The 8,209-nt window shown below is 31.2% G+C and overlaps 1 long non-coding RNA gene across 1 annotated transcript; it reads right to left on the bottom strand.

Moving 5' to 3' along the window:
• Positions 1 to 4,072: 4,072 nt before the first annotated feature.
• LOC111704668 (uncharacterized) lies at positions 4,073 to 6,013 on the bottom strand. Its single transcript, XR_002765867.1, has 2 exons — positions 5,910 to 6,013; positions 4,073 to 4,867 (listed from the first exon to the last, which is right to left on the bottom strand). It is a non-coding gene; the product is annotated as an uncharacterized LOC111704668 (long non-coding RNA).
• Positions 6,014 to 8,209: the final 2,196 nt, after the last annotated feature.

Below are 8,209 nucleotides of genomic sequence, written 5' to 3'. Positions count from 1 at the left end.
ATCTTTTTTCAATTCGTAAATGTATTTCTAAAATGTAATTAACACCGCCTGAAGTTCACACTGAACTGAAGTAAGTAATTATTTACAATTCAATCCTACATGTTTTCAAACCTTATAAATTTTATAAATTGTATAATAACTTTTCAAATCCTAAAATGCAAACATAATGTTAGTTTTCTTGAAAACTATTTACACTATCGCAAAATAGCACTACACGTCAAACAAACTACAACGAAGTGCATGACTGTCTGTGTCTGTGTACTGTCTGTGTCGAAATATTTTTCGTCAGATTTTCATCTCTTATTGATCAAAATCCGTGAAAAATATGGTAATAGAATTTTTATACAAAAAAAAACACATATAATCTACATTTAAAGAGGAAAAAAGAAGAAAAAAGATTAAAAAATAAATAAAAGAACAAAAAAATAAAACAAAATAGATTTTAAAAAAAGAAAGAAAGAAAAAAGAAAAGATCCAAAAATAGAAAGAAAGAATAAAAAATAATAAAACCTCTGTTGGGTCTAGCTAGAAGTTGGTTTCTCACAACCGGAGAAAAAAAAGCAAAGTAGGGATGGGGCGTCTAGTATGTAAACACAGGTTTAAATCAGGACCTCCAGTATACTGTGACCAGAAAGTAAATGATAGATTGTACACACGGGTTTAAATCAGGACCTCCAGTATACTGTGACCAGATTTTACTATAACCCTAGGATTTTACTCCAAAAGTCCAAACTTCGGGATTTTGATACCAACGGATTTTACTACAACCCTGGGATGTTTCTCCAAACACCGGGATTTTACATCAAACACCGGGATTTTACTTCAACCCCTTGCATTTTACTCCAAACCCTGGGATTTTGCTCCAACCCCTAGGATTTTGCTCCAAACTCTGGGATTTTGATATCAACGGATTTTAATTCAACCTTAGGATTTTTTTTCTAAACAATGGGATTTACTTAAAACCCTGGGATTTTACTTCAATCCCCGGGATTTTACTTCAAACCCTGGGATTTTACTCCAAACCCTGGGATTTTACTCCAAAACCTGGGATTTTACTCCAACTCCTAAAATATGTTGTAACTTTGGATATGTTGTAACTTTGGATATGTTGTAGCCTTGGATATGTTGTAACTTTGAATATGTTGTAACTTTGAATATGTTGTAACTTTGGGTGTGTTGTAACTTTGGATATGTTGTAGCCTTGGATATGTTGTAACTTTAGATATGTTGTAACTTTGAATATGTTGTAACTTTGAATATGTTGTAACTTTGGGTGTGTTGTAACTTTGGATATGTTGTAGCCTTGGATATGTTGTAACTTTAGATATGTTGTAACTTTGAATATGTTGAAACCTCTGAATATTTTGAAACTTTAGATTCTATTTTATCTATGGATTTATATTTTTAGTACGGTTCTATTTTATCTATGGATTTATAATTTAGTACGGTTCTATTTTATCTATGGGTTTTCCCCTTTCAGTCGACACATCCATACCAAAGGGGCAGAGCGCTGCGTACAAAATAAAACGGTGGATTTGGCAGGGGTTGCTTGTGTGTGGTGAATATAGAAAACTCATTAGTAAAATTGTATCTATGCAACCATGTCTTAAACATATGAATTCTGTTAGATCAAATAGTTTAAGTTTGAAATATCTCTGGTTTACACCATCAGGGGAAAAAATATCAAGATTCAAAAGTTTGATTTGATTTTCATAAAAATGTGTCGGAGCACCAAGCGAAAGTCATTTTATGTTGCAGAATGTCCTTCTAAACATGGGAATTGAGTGTTGATTTTTGGTATCGATTTTTTAGGAGTTTGTTTATTGTGCAAGTAAAACAATAAATTTTTCGCTTAAAAGTATTTTTAATTTAAAGAAGCAACAAATTAGGCTTTAAAGTGAACAATATTTAGAACTTTTTATTATTTCCAACTAATTTACAACAGGGAAGTTCAGGGAATTTTACTTTACCAAGGGTTCCCAAGACCAATTTTGCCCACAAAACATCAAGAGCCCAGCCAGGGTCAAGTAAAGTTTTTGATTTACCAAAAGGTATTCGTGCACAAATTTATCGTCTTTACTCTTTGGAAATGAAAATGCGCGGGTCGTTATTTTACTGAATCGTCCCAAGGGACGTAAAGTAATTTTACGTCCCTATGTTGGCGATAGTTTGATTATTGTTCGATTATGTAAGCGCACGAAAAGTCGGTAAAATCTTTTTTTCTTGAACAATTTGTCTTCCGTTGGTTATCAAAGATGAATGACGATTTTGATATTTACGATTTTAAATAAAAGACGACATTCTTCTTAGTCATAGTTATAATATTTTATTTTAATAATTTCAAGGATAAATTCATTTTTTTATTACGTAACAATTTTATAATTTAATTAAATTAGCTGTTTGAACACGCAAAGTGTATACTTATTGGATAAACAGCAAACACACAAAACTATAATTTGGGCAATTAATGAAACAATTATACAAGAAATGTCAGAGAATAGCTGGGAACGGTGAGATCTGAGACTATAGTACAGAGCGTCCCATATCATATTAGAATATCTCCAATCTTTAACGCCAAAATACGCACATAATGCTCGAAAATCTAGCGTTTTCTGCAAAAGATTTTTTCTATTAGCCTTATTAAACTTTTCAAAATTATTCATTCTTCTTAAATTTTTAGATTTGTCCCCCAACTCGTAATTTAGACCCATTGACGCGGTCTAATTTGATGTGGAAGTGGGACCCCTTGTACAGTAAACTTAAAATGAGTTATAGATTAAGCAGAATGAAATATGCAGGTAACAAAATTAAAAACAATTTAATTTAAAAATAAATTGTAAATTTTTTTTTGTATTACAAGTTTACAAGAAAATAAAGAGAATCTGTCAATTGACCGATTCTCTTTATTTCCATGTTTGTTTATGTTTTATGTTAGTTTGCTAGCAATCAAAAATTCAAATTGAAAGTCGTCTTCTTGATATTTACGACAACAACTGTATGGCCATGTCGCTTATAATTTCAATACTCGTTGCTTGTATCAGGCTCTTGAAAGGTTTAAAATACATCTGAGGATCTATAGATGATACAGGATACAGGATCAAAGAGCATGCTCAATAAAAAAACCTAAAATTATAACCTATTAATCTTACAGTTTTAAATGTAATGAAGATTTTAACAAGTATCTTTCTTGGAAAACAATTGCAGTTTCTGTCATTTCATAAAAATTTTAGTTAAACATTTCAATTTAAGAAAGATCAGTTATATATCATTTTTAAGAAAGCCTATGCACGTCATTATCTCTATTCATGCAGACAAAACGTATTACACTCTATGGACATACAGAGTGTCCCACGAAACATGACAGTTTGTGTTTGTGAATATGTCTTCTTCTTTACACTGTATTGATATTAAAGACTTTTTGCAGTTTATCTCTTTAAAAATATGTTTAACTCATATATATTTTACTTTAAAATCCATTTTACTATAATATAACTGTAATACAGTGAAACCCTTAATAACGAATACATCGAAAGAATTCATCAAATGTCGTATTCTTCACTTTCTGATAATGGAATGTTGCAGATATTTAGTTTTTTAATTAAATGATTATATGGAACTCTTAAAAACTTTTCCCGCATATTCATAGCAATTTATTTATTTTCGCAAATACTGAAATTCACGAAATATAGTATAAAACTCATTGAAAAATTGTCAAGACGACATTTGATCAATTCTTCCGATGTATTCGTTATTGGGTTTCATTGTATAAAAATGTTATTAAAGTCTCTTTATATCAAACAATTTGTCAAATTATGGAAGAAGACATTTTTAAACAAGTCACCAACTGTCATGTTTCGTGGGACATCTTGTAGTTTAAAAACTAGAATTTTATTAGAAAAATTATTTTTTAATACAAGAAGGAACACTACAATTGTGTGCAAGTTATTCAAACTCAGACTTTAACCCAATAAAACTGAAAGAATTTGTAAACACTATTAGTAATTATTCTAATGATTATAATTATTCCTTTAACCTCTTTGCTAAATATATATGCATTTTACACAAAATCTGATTCAGAATAAAAATGATTTTATTTGAATTTAGGAAATAATTACACCCTCATTGAGATCAACCAACAAAAATTGAAGATCTTTCCAATGGCAATACAACATAAAAGTTCATTTTTATTATTGTTTTATTGTTTAAAACTTTTGAAACTAGCGTGATCCAACTCCTAGAAACTGCATTGTTCCTGGTGTCCCATGAAACATATGACAGTAGCAAGACGATATGAAAGTCGTCTTTAATTTATTGATTCATTGGACACATTCATTCGCCAACCTTCCTTCACATGTATGATTTTTGAAACAATAAGCACGAAGCTTCTCCCGGTCCTGAGATCTCCAAAATGTGGTCTGCCTTTTTTAAGTGCTGTATATTACCGGAGATATTGAGAATTTCGTTCAGATTTTAATTTTGATAAACAGACCAAAAATGTCTGAATTTGAACAAAGTTAATCATATTATTGAGAGCACAAAAAAGGCAGACCACATTTTGGAAATGCCAAGACCAGGGGTATTTTGTGACTATTAACTCGATAAAATTGTACTTTCAAAATATGGCGTATGAATAAATGTCGTAAATCATTTCAAATATAAAACACGACCTTCAAATATTTTTACTACTGCCATGTTTTGTGGGACACCCTGTAAATCCTGATCCTCGTGTTCATGCTTCCAGTTCATGTCAGGATAGTTTGCAAAGTTGCATCAGAGGAATCAGTTGGCCATCTCACATGTTCATGCTGAATCATCAGAACTACTGCAGCTAGCTCCCACATGTTTTATCTTCCATACAAGATAAGATCTGCAAAAGAACCCGTTTAAAGCAAAGAATTTTTCATGACTTACCTGATCAGCTAAAATATTCAATTCTACAATTTCAACATCAATATATCCGAACAAAATATGGGATTCTCATTATGATAAATTATATATTAAAGTTTTGACAAATAAGAACAGTGATAATTTTTTCAGTGTAAACAGGCCTATTTCTCTTAATAAATGATTTGATAAGTTACTATAGTAAAGCTAAATATTTACTGTGTAACAGCATCAAATACACTAAAGTATTCCTGTAGTAAATGCCCCTCCTATAAATGCTTTCAAACCCGTATCAATCCAGGTAAAAAAATTGTTTTTCATAAAAAGATGCCCTTTAATGTCAATTTATAACAATACAAAAAAACTCCAATATCTTTAAAGAACATAGAGTTATTAACCTTTCAGTGAATTATTTAAGTCTTTATAACTTCAATGGGCCTAACAGCAATGTCACTTAAAAATTGTGATTTTACACATTGCTAAACTTGTTAACTAAAATGTCCAAAGCTCAGCTGTCTTAAAAGATATTCAATATTTGTTTTTTACTGTGCAATCTTAACATCAATGGGTATCTTTTTGTGAAGAACAGTTTTTTTTGAAAGTTGCATCATTAGGCCAACCAAGAGGAGTTGAGGAGAAAATTGCACCAGAAACGGTTTTTTAAAATGGATTTTTTGGCCAATACCTTACACTTTCCATCTAAACTTGTCACTTGTTAGGCCATTTCTGAACTGTCAAAATGTTAAAAAATAGCACGGTGTTTAGTTTGAAAAAAAAAATTTACGTTAACCACTCCCAGATGGAGCTGACAAAAGGGTTAAAAAAGACGTGATTTTTCACCTTTATCTAAATATTTGACCATAAAAAAAAAATAAAAAAAATTGTCAAATATTAACCCTATTTAGCCGAGAATGATTAAAAAAGTTTTAAAAAGGCCAAAATATGGTGGGAAAAACATTAAAATGGCTGGGCCATTTTGGAAAAATTTTTAAAATACTAAAATTTTGTATTTGAGCTAGTTTTACCCTAATGCATCCTAAAAATGTGTCGCACATCTGGGAATTTCTTTCAGGGGCACCCTTCCTCCTCCCTTCCGTTCCTGTACTGGAGAGAAATATGAAACAAAATAAATCTGCCCAAGAGGCCCCCGGCCCCCCCCCCCCTGTCATTCATATTCTTATCCTATAGCTCATAGAGTAATAAAACGAAGAGGTGAAGCTTAGCTCAGATGTACACAACCGACCTGTCGTCTATTAATTAATTAATAGATTGGTCGGTTGTGTACATCACGATATGTTTACGTATCTAACGCTGTACACTTGTATATAGAGCGATCGTATTACTAAAGGGGGATTTTATGGATTTTACCAATTTTTAGATTTTCTTTCTTTATTTAAAGAGAATTCGAGGATGTTGACTGCAAACATTTGACAATTTTCAAATTTGTAGGTTTTCAATTTATTAGCTAAAAGTTCTGTCAAAAATATTAAGTTTCTATAGGGCATGCGAATTTAACTGAAAACATTCTTATTTCATACATTTTTTATTGTTTCTTCTCTTCAACTCTTTATCATAAACATGATAGTGTATGCAGGGTTACCCACAAAGATGAAACAACGATGACGACCTGGAGCTTCTAACCCTAAACAGGCGGGGGGGGGGGGGGGTTTGGCTCCCCCCTCTAGTTTTTTTACTTTTCATAAATAGAAATTTAAAGGATTTTTTGGTAATTTTTTATGCCTAAGGTAGGGTGCAGGGCGATAAAAAACCAGAGTATGTAAAAAAATCTTAAATAGCTCATAACTTTTTTATGACTAAGGCTATACAGATCTGAAAACTATAGTTTTGAAAAGCCCTTGAAAAATGGGTGTAGAAACGTGTGTCACACTTTGATATTTGTTTTAAACAAAAATTATTTTTTTACATTTTTTCGACCTTTTTAGCATCTTTTTTTACCCTCTCTAGCACTATAAAAGTAATCGATCTAATTTTATTTCAATGAGCTGGCCTTGAAAAATTTGGACATGCATTTAAACCCTTTACCTATTCACTAAAGTCTTTTTCTTAGGGATGGTACATTTTTATCCAAAATATCCACAGGATAAAACTCATAAAGAAGATTATTCAGAAATTCATTTCAATGCGAATATTGCATCTTTGTAGGCAGAAGAATGAAAGAAAAAAAACTAACGTACGTCAAAAATCTAATAAGTTGGTTTTATTTAAACATGAATAAAATTATATTGTTGAATCTTTCTTATTATTACTGTGTGTTCATGACAATACCACAATACCCACAAAGGACGAAACAATATTTGAGACAGAAACTAAATTCAACCTTTAGATTGTTGTTTATGTTTAACCATAAAAGCTGGGGGGTCTAAATCTATGAATAGACTGGGGAGCGCGTCCCACGCTGTTTACAATCCATATTAAGTGTATCAATACTAATATTTAAATATCTACATTAAACCACTCCTTAGAAATACGATCACTCTATATAAAAGAGCACAACGTTAGATACGTAAACATATCGTGATGTACACAACCGACCAATCTATCAATTAATTAATAGACAGGTTGGTTGTGTACATCTGAGCTAAGCTTCACCTCTTCGTTTTATTACTCTATGCTATAGCCATAGAGAATAGAATATATAGAGAGGAATTTACTAGAAAAAAGTTTAAAACGGCCATTTTGTTGTACTGTTTTCATACTGCTGGTGCACTTCGCATATTTATGCTATATAACCTGTTGGGCCCTGGAATATCATTTTATAGAAAATTTCAAATTATTGTTAAAAGAAAACCAAATTATGAAATAGGCTGGTTTCATAATTGACCAATGATCATTTCACATAGACTCTATGCCTTCCACTTTACAAACGATGATTTACCGTTATAACTGTAAATCAAATGATGTTTTTTATTACACCTAATTCATTATAAAGTTTATTTAACAGTTTAAAAAATTCGAAATTGAAATGAATAGTCTAGGGAACATACTGTATTAATGTACTCTACTGCATATAATTTGTGAACATTTACATGATTTTTACACTTTGAAGTCCCTTTCAGGCTGAAAGGGACTGAAAAAATTCATACCGAGAGATTCTTTTAATTCCTCTCTATATATATTCTATTCTTTATGGCTATAGCTCAACAAAAAATACACACATCTTTTGATTTGCAAACAAGGAAATTTCTTTCGTAATTACGCTAGTTTTCTTAATATCAAATGTAATCAAAAAGGTATCTTTTGTAAACATTTTCATTACTTAATCTTAAATATTTGTCATGCTCAATGGCGTAAATAGGGGGGGGGG

The sequence above is a fragment of the Eurytemora carolleeae genome, unplaced genomic scaffold (genome assembly GCF_000591075.1).
Source record: "Eurytemora carolleeae unplaced genomic scaffold, Eaff_2.0 scaffold619, whole genome shotgun sequence".
NCBI classification, from domain to species: domain Eukaryota; kingdom Metazoa; phylum Arthropoda; class Copepoda; order Calanoida; family Temoridae; genus Eurytemora; species Eurytemora carolleeae.
This window is presented reverse-complemented; position numbering and strand designations above follow the sequence as displayed.